The sequence below is a fragment of the Lacerta agilis genome, chromosome 9 (genome assembly GCF_009819535.1).
Source record: "Lacerta agilis isolate rLacAgi1 chromosome 9, rLacAgi1.pri, whole genome shotgun sequence".
Lineage (NCBI taxonomy): Eukaryota > Metazoa > Chordata > Lepidosauria > Squamata > Lacertidae > Lacerta > Lacerta agilis.
Window position 1 is genome coordinate 49,533,011 of NC_046320.1, and position 21,270 is coordinate 49,554,280.

The 21,270-nt window shown below is 41.8% G+C and overlaps 1 protein-coding gene across 2 annotated transcripts in view; it reads right to left on the minus strand.

Annotated features, from left to right (window-relative positions):
* ANK2 (ankyrin 2) overlaps positions 1 to 21,270 on the minus strand; it is a 308,768-nt gene that overhangs the window by 281,130 nt on the left and 6,368 nt on the right. Inside the window, exon 1 of one of the 2 annotated variants that reach the window (XM_033160064.1) lies at positions 7,401 to 7,613. The exons of the other annotated variant lie outside the window; for it this stretch is intronic. The gene's annotated coding sequence lies outside the window, so the exon portion shown is untranslated. Of the gene's footprint in view, positions 1 to 7,400; positions 7,614 to 21,270 lie in introns of those variants that run through there. 2 annotated transcript variants of the gene reach the window in all.

Below are 21,270 nucleotides of genomic sequence, written 5' to 3' on the forward strand. Positions count from 1 at the left end.
TATACACTACTAAGCCTTATTAGCTTTGTACCACTTTTAACAGGTTTGTGCATGTTGCTTTCTTAGCAGTGCTTTTTGGTCTGTTGATCACCATTTGCGTGGCAATGCAAAATATGACAAATTCCTTAAACAGAAAAACTGTGCCCTCTTGCCTTTTTCGCTTTCAGCATGAGCTCTATAGTGGTCCTAAAACTCCACCCCAAACTACAATCATGAAGATGTAGCTTGTATACTCATGTTCATCTGTGGCACTGCAGCGCTTATTCTTAAGACCATTTCACAAACACAATTAATGCAAGTGTGATTAATGCCAGCTGAGCTCATTGGAGAAAAGGTGGGGGGGGGGAGCCAGACTTGTCAAACGTGGCTTGTCTACAGGCAGCATATCATAGTCAGCCTGTCAGCCCCTCTAGCTCTGTAATGTCTACACCAGTCAGCCAATTTTGTGCCCCCAGATGATGTTGGATAATTTCTGTTGTCTCCTGACCATCAACCCTAATCTGGAAGCAGGGCCAGCCCGCCCATGATGCAGACTGAAGCAGCTGCCTCAGACAACAGAATCCTGTGGTGGCTCCACCCACCCTTGCCACTGCTGCTGGGGTCACATGGCTACCCCTGGCCTCTCATTCATATCTGGAGGGACCAAATACTGTACATTCGACACAGAAAGTATGTGCTCTGCATCCGTCACTGAGCAGTACGGCATCCTTTCAAAGTTCTTGATAAATCCCATATCCAGTCCACCTAGGAACAGGGGTGTTTATCAGGTACTGAATAGACTGCGATCCATAGATGGCATGATGCACATGAATTAGGGGCATGGAAGTTAGAGCAAGTAAAAATTAACGATCCATTTATATGTTTTAGCTGAATGGAATACAAATGGCTGTTTCGTTTCCTGCTTTGCATTTGCAGCATGACGGTGTTAACTTTATTGCCTAGTAATAAAAACATTAATTCATATTTCCAAAACAACAAAACTCCCAAATAAATGATTAACTTTCAAAAGTGGTTTAAAATATAAAGTGCCTTTAAAGGAGGAGTTCCTTGGTACAACACTTGTGATAAAAGTTAATTTCATTTTGTGTGTGTGACTAAATACTTTATAGATGGATGTGCTTTCTTTTTTAATTAGCAGCTACTTATTTACATGTGCTTCCTCCACAGCCAAATGCATCCTGCAGCCTCCACGCATAACCAGATATCACCTGTATATTCTGTCCCCGCATGGATAAAACAGCCTTCCTAAGTTCTGCTCTAAAGGAAGATTCTCTTTTACTTCAGATGGGCAAAGAAGCTGGTTTCAGCACTTATCTGAAAATCACTACCAAATTCAGTACATGAAATATCGGCTCTGACATCATACCAACCCACCCCAAAGCATTCACAAGTCTCTACAAGAACAGTAGCAATGGGCCCCCACATCTGCAGATGAGTACAAAGGGCAATCCATAACTTTAATGCAATTTAGACATTTAGATGGATGGGCTGCATGCCCAGTGTGTTGTAATAACCCTGAAAAGCTTTTGGCTCAAGCTGTGGACACATTAGCATTAACTTATGTCTGCTGTGTTGTTTATACTACGTGAGATAACTGCTTGTGCTTTTCTCTCTCTGCCTGCTGCCCCCAGTACTTAAATGTTATCAACAGAGACTCTCAACAAATACAGAATTTAATTGCAAAGATGAGGAATATTCTCCTACCATGTTCTTCTGCATTAGTCATGGGGGCTAGCTAAAATGCTGGAAGGTCTAAGCACTTAAAGAAATATTTCATTAAATTATAGAGATTTTATTTATTTAGGACATTTATATCTCACCTTCCTTGCATCATGAAACTCAAGGTGGCATAGATTGAGCTCTAAGGCAGTTTTTCACCTCTGTCACTATGTTTAGTCATGTCCGACTCTTCGTGACCCCATGGACCAGAGCAAGCCAGGCACGCCTATCCTTCACTGCCTCTCGCAGTTTGGCCAAACTCATGTTAGTAGCTTCGAGAACACTGTCCAACCATCTCATCCTCTGTTGTCCCCTTCTCCTTGTGCCCTCCATCTTTCCCAACATCAGGGTCTTTTCTAGGGAGTCTTCTCTTCTCATGAGGTGGCCAAAGTACTGGAGCCTCAGCTTCAGGATCTGTCCTTCCAGTGAGCACACAGGGCTGATTTCCTTCAGAATGGATAGGTTTGATCTTCTTGCAGTCCATGGGACTCTCAAGCACCATAATTCAAAAGCATCAATTATTCAGCCTTCTTTATGGTCCAGCTTTCACTTCCATACATTACTACTGGGAAAACCATAGCTTTAATTGTACGGAACTTTGTCGGCAAGGTGATGTCTCTGCTTTTTAAGATGCTGTCTAGGTTTGTCATCACTTTTCCTCCAAGAAGCAGGTGTCTTTTAATTTCATGACTGCTGTCACCATCTGCAATGATTGGAGCCCAAGAAAGTAAAATCTCTCACTGCCTCCATTTCTTCCCCTTCTATTTGCCAGGAGGTGATGGGACCAGTGGCCATGATCTTAGTTCTTTTGATGTTGAGCTTCAGACCATATTTTGCGCTCTCCTCTTTCACCCTCATCAAGAGGTTCTTTAATTCCTCCTCACTTTCTGCCATCAAAGTTGTGTCATCTGCATATCTGAGGTTGTTGATATTTCTTCTGGCAATCTTAATCCGCTTTAGGATTCATCCAGTCCAGCCTTTCATATGATTAATTCTGCATATAAGTTAAATAAGCAGGGAGAAAATATACAGCCTTGTTGTACACCTTTCCCAATTTTGAACCAATCAGTTGTTCCATATCCAGTTCTAACTGTAGCTTCTCGTCTTACATAGAGGTTTCTCAGGAGACAGATGAGGTGATCAGGCACTGTCACCATAGCCAGACCCAAAACTTCTTAGATTTCAGCAAGGTGGCTGCATCATGTGCCCTGAGATGCCTAGGAAATGTGATGATAAATTATTCAAAAGGACTTGAAATAACCGAGATCATTTCTTGGAAGCTCAAAATGATGTGCTTCTTGCAGCTGGGGCAGATGAAAGCATCCAGTTGTGCTGATGCAGGTGTACCAATGCATTTCTTCTTTCTGTGCTCCTCCCAGTGGTCATTCCTCCCTTGGTCACTGCTATGGATACACAAATTGACTGATTGTCTCCAGATGCTGCAGTTGCATACAAGGGATTCCCACAAGGTGGAGTTAGTGCTGCCAACTTTCATGTTACAACTGCAGACATCTTTGCAATGCAGTGTTGATCCACCAATAGGCCTGGTGCCTGAAGCCAGTTGCCTACAGAGCATGTCCTTTCTGGAGATCCTGCCATCTTCCATTCTGTATACATGACCAAGCCAGCATAAACGTTACTGTGACAGGAGTGTGAACATGCTGGAAATGAGGGCTTTGTTTGAGACTCTGTCCTGCCATGTGATGTGTAAAATCTTCCTGAAGCAGCACGTGTGGAAGGCATTGGGGTGTCACACCAGGTGGGTGTAAGCTGCCCATATCTCACTGCCATAAAACAGCATGCTCAACACACAAGCCTGGTAGACCTTCATCTTGGTATTGATCATTAGCATCACATTCTCCCACAACCTTTTTTGCAAGGCAAGACCACCAGTTAAATGTTCCTGTGAGGCAACTAAAATTCCTGCCCCAAGCACTAAGCAGCACTAATACCACCTGGGTCCAGGATGAGAGCACAGATCAACCAGTTCACATAACATGCTGGTGCACATTGCTTAAATGTTGCATTGGCACCCCTCAGCCACCCCTGCTGCACTGCAGACCAAACAAGCCAGAACCTGCCTTATTGTATCATCTGAATCTGGGCTCATCATTTGTTACCTCCAAGCAAAATATAAGCAGCAACCAAGATTTATTCTTGGCTTACCACTCATGGTTTGTTAGGAGGAAACAAACCATGAGTGTCAGTTCAGATGCCACAACAAGCCGGCCTCTGTTCCACCCTTGTGCAACAGGAGCATGGGAGAAATGCCATGGGAAATGTTTAGCTGTGTGCATCAGCATACAGCTCATTCACACTAAACAATAGTTTGTTTTGAACTATAGTTTAAGATGATGGTTGTGATAAGCCAATGAGTGCCTTATGAAAACATATTTATTTGCTTAGGCCTTCCAGCATGTCTTCTGAGCTAATTTTTACTGGTGCTGATTAATGTTTTATAGATTTGCTTGGTATTTACTGTTAACTATTTTATTGCTTCTATTGTTCTAAAATTGCATGGAAATTTACATACATATTATATATTGCTTTTGTTTTGAGTTAGGGGAAAAATGAAAACTATTATTCTTATTAGGAGCTCTGGGAGTTATTAAATTGAGATGTAGCCTAAAAAATAGTTTCAAATAAAATAGCTATTTCTATACAAGATGCAAGCAACAGACACTAGTGTCTCTGACAAATAGTACACCGGAAGCCAGCAACAGGCTTTTCAGCATCTTTCAACACTGCAGATACTCCTGGGCCTAAAATAGCTCTAATTATACTGCAGTTCACAAACCCAGATATTGTCTACAAGTGGTAATTTATCATATTATGTCGATGTCACTTAATGTGTACATTTGAAAAATGGATCGGGGTTGCATCAATGCTTACAACTCTTAGGAGTAAAGTGAATGTAGCCAACAGTGAAATAATCCAACAATACTCTAATAAAGATTTATAATAAAACAACCCCTTGAATCAACTAACAAAAGAGATAAAATGACAGTTTGTCTCAGGTTTATCTCTTTCCATTTTCATATGTATTTCTATTAGACACAATCTTACACAGACAGAATACTTTCACTTAATTCAAATTTCAGAATCCTTTTTAAGAAGCCTTGCCAACTTTCAGAATTAATCAGACAGTGGTGGTCAGGTTGATCCCACCCACCCCCTTTCTATTTCAGAGCTTCTTTCAATTACACATTCAGCATTCAGCAGTTTTTCTCTTCATGTTAATACAGTATAGCCTAAAATTAATAGCTCTATGTATGTAGGAGGCCTCTTAAAAATAAAACTATGTAGCTATGGCAATTTGGTTTTTTCTTATAAACATACTAGGAAACAGAGCAAAAACAAGCTCATAATGACAATAGGCGTAAGTCAGCCAAGTCCTAATGATTTCATTAGGAGGTTTGCAGCCTTATTCTATGCACGTTTACTCTGCAGTAAGACCAAGGGAGTTCACAAGGCTTACTCACAAGTAAATACCCACAGGAGTGCGGTTTTATATCAATCATCATATCAATGGGGCTTGACACTTCGGCTCAATAAAGTTGACAAAGGCTGTTTGCATGTATAACCTGCCTTGAGGGCTTTTATAGAAGAAAATGAGGATACATATAGAATACCCAAACCTCATACCTCATTGACCTTTATTCAGATAATATTGCAGTGTTATTTGAGAAATTATCTTTGGCAGTCTGGGTGGGTGGGTGGGTGAGGCCTGACTCAGAGGTGTTTCAGAGGAAGAGGAGGATTATATTGGACCAAGTACCAACCTTCTGAACAGCCTCCCCACCCCACAGCAAGCAGTTGAAATCATGGACAGAGGCAAGCTTCATGTTTCCATCAACTACAAGCACATATCTGTATCTGAAGAAGTGTGCATGCTAACAAAAGCTCATACCAATAACAAACTTAGTTGGTCTCTAAGGTGCTACTTGGAAGGAAATTTTTTTATTTTGTTTCCACTATGGCAGACCAACACGGCTACCTACCTGTAACTACAAGCACATAGTTAGCCCTGTCCTTGAGGTGACATCATTGCCCATTTACAGGAATAGAAGAAAGGTCATTATCACAAAGTGACTCTGTATTCTCTACTAAGGGATTGACAGGGCAAGTTCTTATTTCCATCATCTGACAGGGGAAAGAATATCGATAACATATTTAACATATTTTAAAAATCCAATATGCCATCAACAGAAACATTGTATGTGAGACAGTGGTGCAAATGTTTTTGCTGAGGAAAACCTCTTACAGAATTAGTTCCTTTGGGGAGAGAGGGTCCTGGTGCCTTTTGTTTAATTAACAAATACAGTGGTACCTCGGGTTAAGAACTTAATTCGTTCTGGAGGTCCGTTCTTAACCTGAAACTGTTCTTAACCCGAGGTACCACTTTAGCTAATGGGGCATCCTGCTGTTGCTGCGCTGCCGCCACACGATTTCTGTTCTCATCCTGAAGCAAAGTTCTTAACCCGGGGTACTATTTCTGGGTTAGTAGAGTCTGTAACCTGAAGCATCTGTAACCTGAAGCGTCTGTAACCCGAGGTACCACTGTATGCTAACTGAACAGAAGCGAGCAGGCAGCAGTACAGATACTGATACAATACAATACAGGTATCAATCTCCAAGAGCAACAGTAGTCCGCTACAAAATTTCAAACTTCTTTATATGCCCCCATTCAGATCACTTCTCCCCACTCCCTAGTCTCAGCCATAACCCTGGCAGATGTTGGGCTTGCCAGGGAATTTTGATGCCTAAGGTGGAGAACAAAATGGCATCCCTCCTATTCCATGAACAAAAGCTGAATGGACTGCCAGCTCACTATTACTTCCAACTGTGGCAACAGGACAGCATCCTTCACTTCACTACAGGGCAGGCTATGTGGCCCACAGCCCTACCTGCCAACACCTTACTACTGTTCCCCAGCCTTCAACATCTGCTACCTGAAGCAGTTGCCTCAGTCCGCCTCATGCTGGCCCTGGGACCTGTATCCTCAGCTGTCCCTGATGGCCCATTAATCAGCATTAATTGCCAAACCATTAAACATATGACTTATAATACTGTAATAATTTTTAAAATCTTAAAAAGGAAAAGAATTTAATGAGATGCAGTAAATTGCCTCAGTTCATGTGATTGTTACCCCTTTAGCAGCATTGTGATGTGAAGGGAAAACACTCCAAAACACAAGGCAAGGCAGCACAAATTGTTGTTCATACCAGCAAATACCAGTGCTGGTATAATGAACCTTTGGGAAAGGAACATATGCACTTACCTGGAAATGAGCCCATTGAACTCAGTGCAGCTTATGTTTGAGTAGACAGTTAGGACTGCACTAGCATCTAATCAATTTTCTCCCTCCACTTTTGCAACACCTCACTCCACAAACACACACTTGTGCTTCCCTTCCCCCAAAACCTCAGCAATTAACTCTTCACCCCTAGCTGCAGTCATCCCTTCCTGACTGCAACATGCACTCAAAGCAAAATCTCAGCTGCAGAATAGAATATTTCCCGAACAGAAGAGAAGCTCCTCTCAAAGCAAGTTTAGAAATCAAGACAAGTAAACTCACAATCAAGTATATTTGACTGCTAGGGCAGCACCGAGTGTTTGTTCAAGAAATGAGCCTCCCAACCACCAAATCCTCCCTTAAGACAAAAATACAGCCAACTCACTGCCAACCCCAGCCATTCTCCCTCCATGCTGTGACACCTCTTGGCGAAGAAAAGCCTCCAGGCTCTCTTGCAAACTGATGTCAGAGATAGCAGACTTTCCTATTACAGCTCTTTTACTGTAATCCATGTGCTTGCTTCTGGCCGGTCCCTGCTGGCCATATAGCACTGCATGATCTTCCCTTTAATGAAGCTGTGCTTCCAGAACACACCAGCTTCTGGCAGTCAGTCTGACTCTCTTCAGCTGCGTTTATACTTGGCAGCTGGGAGGTATCAGGCTGCCTTAGAGAGAAAGCAAGGAGGCTGTTCCTCCTCTCCCCAGCTTGCAGTTTGGATAGGGCAAATCATATGGCATATATGGAGCCTGAATATATGCACTGAATAAAGGAATCTGGAGAATGCAGCCATTGCTTTACTATCCATATCTAATTTATCCTGATAACAGGCTGGTGAGGGAATGCAAAGAGTGACTGTTTCAAGTCCATGGAAATGAGGTTTGTGGCTGTGGTGAGATTTGGAGTAAGGAAAAACATACAAAAACAATTATACACCTTATCAAGCACCTTATGAGATTCCCATAAATTAGGGAAGACAAAATAGAAATAGTTTGAGGGGAAATAGGTGCCTGTGATCATTTAACTCACACCCAAGAAATCATACTGGATTTTCTCATGGCACAATATTCCCTGTGCAAGTCTCACTAAATTCAGCGAGAATGACTTCTGAGTAGGCATTCTTAGCATTCTGCTGTCAGTAATTAAATAGTGCTTTGTGTTATGACTCTTTCCTTTCATAATTTCAAATTATCCCAATTAGAAAAAGAGACAAATCACTGAAGACTGTTGCAGTTTATATGGAAGGCTGAAGCAGTTTCTTATTCAGGCCACCCAATGAATGAAATCAATGGTTTAAAATAGCAATAAATCACACCTGAAGACTGTACTTGCTCAACGTGCCTTCAGGCAGAGACATTCAGTCTCTTACACAGGGAATAGCATCTTGCTTGATGACACTACACTGCCATTCCTCTCTTCCTCAGTAGAATTACACTGGATAGAGGGAGGTTGGTATGTTTAAAGTTTATGCATGGAACCAGCAGCAAAACCATACCATAACAAATCAGACACTGCAAATGTAAGCTCTACAGGAAGGCAAGTATATTTTCATTTTAAAAACTTTTCCATCTAGTGTGACAATTTAATATGCTTTATGGATCCCTTTATTTATTGTTTCGCTGCTTTTAATGGCTGGTTTTGTTTTAGCATCTTTACAGTTATGTAAGTAACCTTGAGCTTTTTGTAAAAAGCCATCCTGTGCATATAAACAAATAAATCATATTCATTTTGCTAAGGTATGATGCAGTCTGCAAGCCTGTATCAGTTCATGCATGGGAGGGAGCCCTTGAACTCAACAGAACTTAAGTCTGGAGTACACATGCGTAATATTGTGCCTGAAGATTTACTAGCTCAAATGTATTCTTGCCTGTTATTAATAGTTAATCACTACAAACACAGTTATGCCTGGGATAACACAGAGTTGCTTTGCAGCCTCTTTGATTTACTACCCCAACCGAAAGCTCAAGAATTTACTTACAATGATAATAACTATTAGTACAAAAAATGTTCCAATTTCCTCAGAAGTGGGACCTTGGCTGGCTCTTTGAGTGTGCTGCAGAACCAGACAGCAGCAGGGGTCAGGAATGTAATGTTATGCCAAGTCGTTTATGCCAGAATTCCCACAATTTTGAAGTGCCTTCAGTTGGAGGCGTTCAGTCTCTTACACAGCAAAAAGTCGAAACAAAATAAAAAATAAAAAAATTCCTTCCAGTAGCACCTTAGAGACCAATTAAGTTTGTTCTTCATATGAGCTTTCGTGTGCATGCACACTTCTTCAGATACACTGAAACAGAAGTCACCAGACCCTTATATATAGTGAGAGGGTGGGGAGGGGTATTACTAAGAAGGGTGGTGGGAATGGGTGATAGGCTGATAGGTGTGGTAAACCTGTTGATGACTGTTAACGACTGCAATTGATCTCACAGGAAAAAGCAAGGGGTGAGATGGCTAAAAAAAAAAAGCTTTATTGTGTATAATGAGATAAGAATCCAATGTATCTATTCAGACATGGTCTCTCCATGGTCTCTCCATGTAACAGCAAAAAGTGTTTTAATTGGTGATACCGCACTGCCACTCCTCTTCCTCAATATAGTTCCACTGGATGGAGAGAGGCTGGAATATTAGTTCATGGTACAGCTGCAGCTGTGTCAGAGTACATCAGGCACATCCCCACAATTTCTTGGTAACCTCAAGACTCAATTATTACAACATGGGGCTACCCTTGGCCTTGGTCTGGAAGTTCAAGCTTGTGCAAAACATTGCAGCTAAACTGTTGATGGCAACTGATTATCACCTGTATGTAACCCTGGGGCTTCAAAGTTTGCACTGGCTGACCATATGCCCAGGTTCAAGGTTCTTCTATTAATTTACAAGGCCTTTAACAAATTGGGCCCAGGGTGCCTCAAGGACTGCCCAGTTCCTAATATCCCTACCCACTCACTGAGGTCCTTGGAGGAATCACTGCTAATGATGCCCCATGGCTAGGATGCACAGCTTGTTTCTGCCAAGAGTTTTAGTGTTTAGTGTTGTGGGCCCAATTTTATGTAACCCTTCCAGTTGATGTCAGGCAGGCCCCCCCACCCCCACCCCTACTGGACTCCTGGCACCTACTGAAGTCTTTCTTATTCCAGCAGGCATTTTACTGAAGTTTGATTTTATAGTTTTGCCTGATTTTTTAATTTTTGTTTTGTACCTTTGTAGCCTACACCACTTACAGACTACTGTCCTTAAGAGGTATATAAAATGTTTAAACAAACACATAAACATCTACTGGGATTACAGAGGCTGAACTGTTGCTTTTCTGAACTCTAGGCTATATATTCTCAGGGTTAACATGTATAACCACACCTTTAAAGGGATTTTAGATAAAAATCTCCATAATCTCATGTTGATGTTTGTTTGTTTGTTTGTTTGTTTGTTTGTTTGTTGGGCAGGAGACAACAGACTCTAAGGCTTGACAATAAACGAGGAGGAAAATGTCTGAGCATTTGCCACTTGTGTTCATTTTCCATACTTGCAGCTTTTAAAGCACTCAGCTTATTAAGGGCTCAATGATCTTTTTAAAGAAAAAAAATCATGTACCAATAAGAAAACAAAAACAAAAAGCCCATCCAACATCTTGCAGGTCTTGGAGCCTTTAATGGGATTGCCCTTGATGAGAGATATGAAGGCAAATTTCCTGTTAGCCTGAGTCACACTAATGGACTTTCAAAGTGCAGCCTTTCGACTAGCTCTTAATGACTTGTTGCAATGGAGATGGGGGATCAGCATACAGCAATGCCATCTTCTGGCATAGTTCCGGTGAGAAAGGGAGTTTGCTGAATGCAGCTCAAAGGAAGCTCCTTTTCTTTGGAAACAGAAACTCAAGCAGCCACACAATAAATCTTGAGGGCTGTTTTTCTCAGAACACATAATGTTGGATTGTGATTGTTCAAAGAACTGAAATGAAAGAGGAAAGGAGAACACATAGTACTGAACTGGAAGGGCATAACTTAAGTGGATGAATTCAGACTACAAACATGTTCAGAGTGCAGCCAATTCATATACAAATGTTACTGGGGGATTTAAAAAAAAATATTTTGCAAGTACAATCCTCCCTACCTGTCTATGCCACTGGATAGCTAATAATGGGGTGAGCCTACATGTAAAACAGTCCCTGCAACTGTGATTGAAAAGCTGACTAGCATGATAAAATTTATTTTGAGATTCAAGTTGCCAGCCGTTTAAAAAATGCAATTAAAATAGCAAATACAAAACACACAATTAGAAATACTGTGGAACAAAATGAACCATAGAACATGTAATTGTGACTGTATTGCACATTATGTCCCTACTTTATCAGAAGTATTCCTGTTTTTAAAATGCTGCTAAGAGATCAATGAGGGGACATGGTGGTGCTGTGGGTTAAACCACTGAATCTAGGGCTTGCCAATCAGAAGGTCGGTGGTTCAAATCCCTGCGATGGAGTGAGCTCCCGTTGCTCGGTCCCAACTCCTGCCAACCTAGCAGTTCAAAAGCACGTCAAAGTGCAAGTAGATAAATAGGTACCGCTCCAGTGGGAAGGTAAATGGCATTTCCGTGTGCTGCTCTGGTTTCACCAGAAGTGGCCAGTCATGCTGGTCACATGACCCGGAAGCTGTCTGTGGACAAACGCTGGCTCCCACGGCCTATAGAGCGAAATGAGCGCCACAACCCCAGAGTCGTCTGCAATTGGACCTAATGGTCAGGGGTATCTTTACCTTTACCTTTAAGAGATCACTGAACATATATCTTTATGGCCAGGCACACTTCTGTCTTTTGAAGTCTGCACATAAACATCAGTGTTTAAGATATGCCAACTCAACTGGAAAAGGACCTAGGTTTGACAGTAATCAGTTCCAATGCATTTGTTCTAAGCTTGTGAATTACATTACAATATGAGAACAACTTTCTCATATTTTTAGACTGGTCAAATGCATACATCAGGGATAGAAAGCTGGTATCTCAACAATGCATCTGCTCACTTGCACACTACAAACTTATCCGTCTCCCTTCTATCAGCCTCACGTTAACAGATGCCACTTTTCACCTGGCAGGCGTCATGCCAAGAGAGAAATGAGAGATGAGCTTCCATTTCCCATTCACAGTTGCAAGGTAAGAAGCTGTTCTAGCACTCCCTGATAAATCGGCATTGCATTCACCTTCCAGCTGTAGAACCTTCCTCAACATTGGGGAATTTCCTCCTACAAAGTCAATAGGGCTGACCACTTCTGGAGATTGGAGAATGGAGATGGTGGGTTGGTAGTACAGTGGTAAAATAGCAGATGGAGGCCTTTCTTGATGTCCTTTCATTGCATATTTAGACTGCAAGCAACCAACACCCCGCTCCCAGTTCAAGCAGGTGTTGATGCTGAGCCTCCTCTCCCACCTGAATCATTTCATTACTGTGCTCGATTTAGCTATGTCGATGTCTGACTAACCCTTATTGACTTCTCATGCATTGTACCCATTGATTCCTCTTGCTCACTTTTCTCTGATAAGCTATTATTGCAGAGCCAACTAATACACCTGTAGCACCTTAAAGACAAATGAATTCATTATGACACATTCATGATACACAGATTTGAGTCCTCTTCATCAGATGCAAACACTCATTATGATGTTTACTTTTGCATGTATATTTGTTTGCTGAATATGTTAAATTGATTGTTCAGTGTATTTATATTGTGGTGGCCTATGGCTGTAAGCAACAAAGTTTTATTTTATTCCACTGTGCTGTCTTTAAGGTGTCACAAGACTTGTTTTTTTCTGCAGTGACAGCACTGTGAATTGTTACAATGCTGTTGTCATTGTCATCCGTCTGTCTCCAGAGACAATGAAGGGTGCCTCCAGTGGTGAAGCATTCGCAGCACTGAAGAACCACATTCCCCCATGGGCAAACCTCTAGAGAGCCTACTCCTTTGGAAATTGTTGATAAAGAATATATTTTAGATAATGCTATACCTGCGTTTTATCCAAACATATATACCTGCTTTTAAAAAAAAAACACTTCAGCTATCTTATGAATAGTATTTTGAAACTGCCTTCTTGCTATCACAATTGGAAGTGGTTTTTTAAAATAATAATAATAATGACTTCAGTAGTATCTGTTTCTGTACCTCCTGTTCTCCATCCTCTGGTCCCCTATCGCTTTTGTGTTTCACATTTCTTTTTGTTCTACAATAATTCCTTGTAGAAGCTGAGTAGCTCAGTTGGCTAGAGCATGGTGCTGATAATCCCAAAGTTGTTAAGGTTACAGGTTCAATCCCCGTAAGGGACAGTTGCATATCCCTGCATTGCAGGGGGCTGGACTAGACAATCCTCAGGGTCCCTGCCAACTCTATGGTTCTGCCTTCATGGAATTAAATATGAACCAAAATTTCTTTTCTGCCCTGTTAATGAACTTGAATTATGCTCTCTCACACATACAGAGAACCAGACACCCTCTGCTGGCTCTTATGGGAAGTGGATGTTGAAACTGAAGCTGCTACTACTTCTTTCTGATTAAATCCTGGAAGTAGTTTACTACAAGCTCTCGCCTGTAGTAAAACAGTAAAACAGAATCAGAAAGCTACAACTTCCTATAATTCAAATTATCTTGTGGTTTGAATGCAATGCTGACTGTGGCTTGTAAATGCATTAGGAAAAAAAAAATAAACCTCAAATCACCCCAAGCTGTATCAGTAGATCTAGATGTTTCATCACACCTCCCTCCACCTGCCCTGTAGAATTAAAATTGAAGTTGAGTGCAAATTAGGCAACTTTTACTGTATTATATGTAGATGGCCAAAGCTGCCCAGTGCAAAAATTGACCAATGCAGTGGTTTGGACTCTATTCCTGAAGCTAAATAGGTTGCATGAGAGTCCGTGTACAAATGTAAGCTGCTCTGAGCAATTCAAAGTGGGATGTGTATGTAGCCAAAAAAATAAATACAAAGGTTGATAGTTCCCTGGCTCCACAGTTAACCTTCAGTAACCAATTTCCAGCCTTACATGAAGAAAACAGTCTCCTGTCCAAAGTGTGCTCTGGGTAAGCCATCCTTGTTCAACTCAGAACCATAATCGGGGATGGTTCTTCATATTCACAAGTGAAACTAGGCTCTGCAAGGTTTATGAGGGAGTAAACCCTACTGGCCTTAATGAGGCTTATTTCTAGAGAGAGAAAATGCTTGGGGGTGGGGAATGAACTGTAAATCAAGCAGATTTTACAAATGGACCTAACTCATCCAAAAGGGATGGAGAAAACCAAACAGGGTCACTGGCTGAGCACTGCACAGCCAGGTGAAGTGGAGACACAGAAGGGAGGGAAGGGAGCTTAGATGTTGGAAGTATGGGAAAGACAACTACTTCCTGAGAGTCGAGTGTGATGACTGACTTTCCAGAGGAGGCACACAACAAGGGATTATGATCAAATGAAAAATTGTTTGGATAGCTGCCTTAGTAAAAACATTTGGTAATTAGTAACATGATATCTCTTAGCAAATAATGATATCTCTTAGCAAAGCCAAATAGGTAGAATTTGGGAAGCTTGAATCACACATCCCATTTGCTTTCTTACAGAGCATGCACTATAGCAAATGTCATGTAAATGAGATTAAAAAGCACTTAGGAGGAGATGCAGTGGTTCCAGAGACTGGTAGCTGAGTGCATCTCCCTCCATCTGAGTCATCTTTTCAGACAACCTGCATGGATGAAAACACAAAATATTAAACATATCCAAAGGGTACCTTGAGAAGCACCTGAAAGACCTATGTGACTTCATTTGAAAGGTTGGGGGAAAGCACTAAATGCTGCACATATGCGAAAATACTTTTTCAAAATATACAGGCCTACCAATCGAGAAGAGGGAGTGCTTGGATTGGTAGGCCTGTTCTCCATGCTTCCTCTGAATTGCTGGTGGCTTCATGAGAAGTGAATGGGGGAACAGAAGGATTAAAAGTGGTCCATGGAGAATGATTCAGATTGTCCTCACTTGCTAACACTGTATTTTTTAAAATATATATATATATATGAAATATTTCCTCATGTGCAGCATCTGTATGCACTGACACATCATGCGATATAGTGCTTCAAGTGAATGTGACATCTTGGCTAAATCACAGCACATAAACAATGCAAACATTTTAAGAAGCAAATAAATAAAAGGCATTAAGGGTGAAGATTAGGGGTTGTATCCAATGAAGTCCAGAGCAGATTGGGCAGTGGAGCAATTCAGGTGGCGTGCAGATGGGCGGGGTATAAATAATAAATTATTAGTATTAGTATTAGTATGCAGGGAGAGAAGACTTCTTCATAAGCAGAAGTCATAGAAACATGGGAAGCTGCCTTGTACTGAGTCAGACCACTGGTCTATCCAGCTCTGTACTGTCTGCACTGACTGGCAGTGACTCCCCAGGGTTTCAAGTAGGGAATTCTCCTAGTCATATGATGCCGGGGACTGAAGCTGGGATCTTCTGAATGCAAGGCAGATGCTCCACCACTGAGCTACATCCCTTCCCCCTGAAGTCCTTGCACTAATGGAATGGTACAACCCTAGGACCACACATTGAATTGGTTAATTGAGAAACATTTTTAATTGACTAAAAGTGTGAATTCATTAATCAGGCAGTAGATTTATCCATTACTTGCATTAGGAATATATCTATCTCTGGATAGCTCAGTTGGTTAGAGCGTGGTGCTAATAAGGCCAAGGTTGCAGGTTCGATCCCCATATGGGACAGCTGCATTGGAGGGGATTGTACCAGATGATCCTGGGGGTCCTTCAGGGCGACTCACTGCCTCACAGCCTAACCTACTGAATTATGAGAATGAAATGAGGATGGGGAGAACCATGTATGCTGCCACCTTGAGCATAATAACCTTATCCAAAAGTTTTGTTTTGTTTTCCCCTCTTCTGCATCTTTTCCAAATGGGTTCCCATATAGAAAAGTGTGAAATTCTACATGCTAACTTTGAAGTTGCATTTTAGAGGCAAACATTTTGCTAAGGTGGTGTATTACTTTTCTCTTGATCTTCATCCAGTCATAAAACTCCCCTTCTTGTCAAAGAACATGAGCTCATTCACACATGCATATTCAACACTTGACAACTGCAACATCATGGGGTGATCATCTGTTTATGACCCATCACAGATCAAGCATAGCAGTCAGAACCCTTCGCATGAGCTTATACCATCTACAGCAGCACATCACTGGTTCACATATTCAACGGTAAGTCATCCAGCAATGAATAATTAAACAATAATTTAGTCATGGAAGGATAACATACGCATCTCTTTCGCAAAGTACATCTTTATGTAAAGTGTCTTAATCTTTTATTACCATTTTATCTGGCTTACAATATTTGAAATCCAATTAAAAAACTCAGCATAGTCCCAGTTCAAAGATAGGTAAAATGAAACAATGTTAGAGGTGACGAGTAATTTTTAAAAATAATAATAATGAACAACCAAGAGTTAAGATTATCAGGCATGGTCATCTTAGACCTAGGGCTTAGCTATACAGTTGCATATAAAATGTTTTAAGTGTGTTTTACGTGCAATATACAATGCGACAATAGATGCCAATGGTGAGACATGAAAAATTGGGTGCATTTTTTAAAACGCTTTATAAAAAATCATTTTTGGAATGGTTTTTATATGTGTGTAGATTCCACCCTCATTAACTGAAAGAGCACCCAGAGGCACCAGTAAAGAAATGGTCCTTTCCCCACCTTGCCCCAAAAACTAGGGTACCAGTGAAAGCCCTCTATGAAAGAAATAAGGGACTGAGCAGTTTCAAATGCCATACACCCTGTTCCAGACTACTTAGAACAGTGATGGTATTTTGTTGTTGTTGTTGTTCCACCAAATATTTACTTAACGAGAACTCCCAGCAGCCCCAGAATGCATGGCTAATAATCAAGGATGGTGGGAACTGTAGTTCAGCAACATCGTGGGCTAAAGAATCCCCACCTGATGTGACCTGCCTCATCCTACTAATGGAAGGGCCATCCCTGCAGAGCTGATAAGTACAAAAAGCTGCTGTGGGGCCCACAAGGATCATCAAGGACACATTCCCCCTGTATTCATCAGTCAACAGCAACAGAAGAAGCACCAGTCCCAAAACACACAGAGAAGCTTCACAGAAAATTTTTCACAGAGCTATAGAGCATTTCTTTTTGATTTTGTATGTGCAAGCAGTTGCCCTTGAGTTTATTAACACAGGCACCAGCTGTTTGCAAAGAAAAAAGAGTGGATTTCCAGTAATGACAGTATTTCCTCTCTCACCCCTCACCCGCCCTTGTGTACTCTTCTAGGAGAAACAAAAACAAAAGCAGATGCCTTCTCACTTGAAGCCTAATACTGGAACTAAGCAGGAATTTCTCACCAAAGCAGCATGCAGGAGTCAGTCTGATTCCACCAAGGCTTTCCGATACATAGCAGAAGAGAAAACCTGCATGTTAAATGTTAAGGAGGTGGCAAACAAAAATAATTCATTTCTCATCCTCCTCAACATTTCAGAGGATTTGTTGTGGCTACAGGGCTATAAATAGAACCCATAAGGATGGTTGACTCAGGAAGACTGTGGTCATATGATCAAATAACAAACAATGGGGTACTGTCTGTGAACCAATCTGAACACAAGCAAGGGCAGAAAAAGGTTCTGCGGTCATCTAGTCTGGCCCCCTCCTCACCTTGTCAAACACCGCAATCCTCCTATGAATTAACTTCAATTCTTGTCCCCAGAATGTGTGCAAAAGACAGAGACGGATGCTAACAGTGTATTTCATGGCAGAGCTGCTGGCAAGTTAAAAATTGGTAAAAAGACTGAGGTGGATTGCACAAGTGAGTCAAGCCAGATACTCTCGAAAAATGAGGAAGAGCAATCTGCAAAGCACTCAAGCAGTTTTTGCTGGTATTAATAATGCTTAATAGGCAGAAATAAGAACTATGAGGCTAAACAACCTTCCATAGGTCACCAGTAAATGCTTTGTTTATCAGCAGTTGCTGAGGAAAAGTAAGCTCAGGTACTAGAAATGACAACAGATTAGTCTAAAATGCAGCAGCACAACTGAATTTAAAAGGGTTAACACAGCAAACACTCAAATGTTTTGCAGGCTTTTTGATGAATGAATCTTTTGTTGCCTAAACAAAGATTCTTTTAACATAGGGAAGTCTCAAGTCGTTGCCCCATTGTGCTCCTCAAATTCAATGGGAGCAATTAAGGCACGCAGATAAACCAGAATATTTTACAACCACGCAGGCATTCTTTTTTCCCCCCTTTCTTTTTTTTAAAGAGCTGTGCAAGTGGATGCAATGAAAGATACAAAGTTCTCAGACTACACAATGTCACTGTGGTCAGATTTTTTTTTTCCAAAGTGGGAATCTCAGCTGTGATGTATGACTCAACCGCAGCTTTGATTTGATTACCAACAAAAAAATGTGGAACAGTCACGCATAATTGGTCCCAGCAGTTGGAAGGAAAAACACACATAACTATTATTTCACAGTATTATCAGAGCATTTACTGAAAATCCAACTTCAAACATTAATCCCAAGACTGGATCTTACATGATGGTTCATACTTCAGAAAGCACATAGGCCCAAGACTGTTGCCTATATAATCCATCACTGAATGAGACACTGATCACCCACCAGGGATCTGGTAGTCATGGATTACACATGAAGTTCACGAGGCATGGTAATTGGTCCACGACTTTGTATTTTGTTTTACCAGGAGCGTGTTAGAAGACGAATACGGAAGGAAAAACCCTATTTAATTAAACTGAAAGGCTAAGGCAGCAATCTTCTGAAATCTTACTTGGGAGTGAGTTGCATGGAACTTGGTGGGATTTATGCCTGATTAAAGATGCTTAGGTTTGGGCTGTAAAGAGGAAAGGGGTGGGGGGAAATGGGGTGGGGGAGGAATAAGAACTTAAGCTTACTGAGAAGAGAAACTTAACATGCCAAAATCTGTATCAGGGCAATGCCTTTATGAGGCCAACCGCAACATCACAAAATAGTGTGCAAGTTTTCAAGCTATCCAGAACTCTTCCTCAGAGAAAGTTTCTCAAGCTAATGCTGCTTCCTATATACATATGACCTTCCAAAACAACCCATTTAATTCTTTTTTAACTAGGAATGGATTAATTGCTTAACCTGTCAAGAGCCACACTGGAATCAAATTGCACATTTAACGTAGCTTGTTTCCATTCTTTCCTTGGTGCCTCCCTCAAAGTTCTGCCCTGGACTCAGTCAGAGCAAATTGATCTGAGGCTTTTGCCTCACGGAGACTGGCCTATTCCCGTGCCCTCTATGTGGGCCACGCACATTCTGGACAGCTATGTCTGGTCACCAAAGCTTTTCTCCCCACTGGCTATCTGCTTCTCTCCATTAAATCAAAGATAAGGAACATCTTACTCCTGCATCACAGCGGTGCCAGAAAGGTCATTCCTGTTTTGAAAGAGAGTGGTTTACAGGGGGATATACTATAAAGGAAGAGGTGAGAAGAAGGCAGCTTGGAAGATAATGGGAGATCTCCAGGTCATTTGCAGTAGATCCCAAGATCCCAAGGTGGTGTACAACATTTAAAACATAATTTATGCAGCATAAGGTAAAGGTAAAGGGACCCCTGACCATTAGGTCCAGTCACAGACGACTTTGGGGTTGTGGCACTCATCTCACTTTATTGGCCGAGGGAGCCAGCGTACAGCTTCCGGGTCATGTGGCCAGCATGACTAAGCCGCTTCTGGCAAACCAGAGCAGCGCACGGAAACGCTGTTTACCTTCCCGCCGAAGCGGTACCTATTTATCTACTTGCACTTTGACGTGCTTTCGAACTGCTAGGTTGGCAGGAGCTGGGCCCGAGCAACGGGAGCTCGCCCTGTCACGGGGATTCGAACTGCCGACCTTCTGATCAGCAAGCCCTAGGCTCTGTGGTTTAATCCACAGCGCCACCCGCATCCCTAATAATACACACAATACACAGCATAATAATAAATAAATAAAATAAAATAAGCATAATAGCTGTGTGTCCCCCCCCCCCGCATTTAACAGGTCACAGATTTTTTTAATGGTCAAAGGCCTAGGTAAAGAGGAATGTTTTTGCCTGTCACTGGAGGGCCTTCTCTGTGTCTCTGCTCCCCAATATGCCCAGAGGGTAACAACATGGGATTTGGCCTTTTCTGTGGTGGCTCCCTGTCTGTGGCCTGCTCTCCCCAGACAGTCTCACCTGGTACCATCATCGGCAAGGATTTCTTACTCCTAATTACCGGTATGTAACAATAGCAGCAACAAAGAGGCTTCCTCCACCTCACTGCCGATAGTTTGCTGGAAAAGACACTCAGAGACTTGATCTGATATTAAAATAGAACAGGAGTAGTCAATGTGGTGCCCTCCAGACCGTCAACAATTTTGGTGGCTTCCTGGTTTTTACTTATTGAAATACGGCAACCCTAAGTTATAATCCAAAACATATTGAGGGCACCATGTTGACTTTCCCTGTAAGTGTGTGTGTGTAACATGTGACAGTGCATGAAACTATTTTTCTGGCCGCAAGTGTGGATAATATATTTATTATTGGACAGGTACTGCCTGTACAGGTATTGCTGCTCATGCTGTTATTTCTGTCTTACTCACAATGCTGACTTGCTGGCACTAGATAATACATCCTGACACCCTTTGCTTCATTCCTCACAGTTTCATTTTCACCTCCACCTCCGGAAAAAAAGAAGAATGTCACCAGCTAAATTCAGCACTCCAGGGACTCTTCAATTTGGTAACAAGATGCTCAACCAATTGCATCAGAGACTGCTCACAGCCAAATTAGACATGATATGGAGTTACACATTACTTTCCTCCATGATGTCTTCATCCAAAAGCAACCATGGCAGGCTGCCTGTGTGAACAGAGGATGGGCAGATGGGGAATGGCTGCTTAAGATACAGGTATTGGAAGGGATGTTTTCCTCCTGTGGGTGGGAAATCAGCAGGAGGCATTTTTTAGTGGACAGTATAGAGCAGGGAGTTAGAACAGTCCTTCATCCAGACACCTCTTGTGAAAGGGCTCGGGTAACATGTGGTAGAAAAGACCTTGGACAGCAGATACAAGTCAGATCAGATTAGACAATATTTGCGGAGGGCTATGGCTCCCTGGTCCTGCCCACCTGGCAGTTTGAAAGCACGTCAAAGTGCAAGTAGATAAATTGGTACCGCTCCGGCGGGAAGGTAAACGGTGTTTCCGTGCGCTGCTCTGGTTCGCC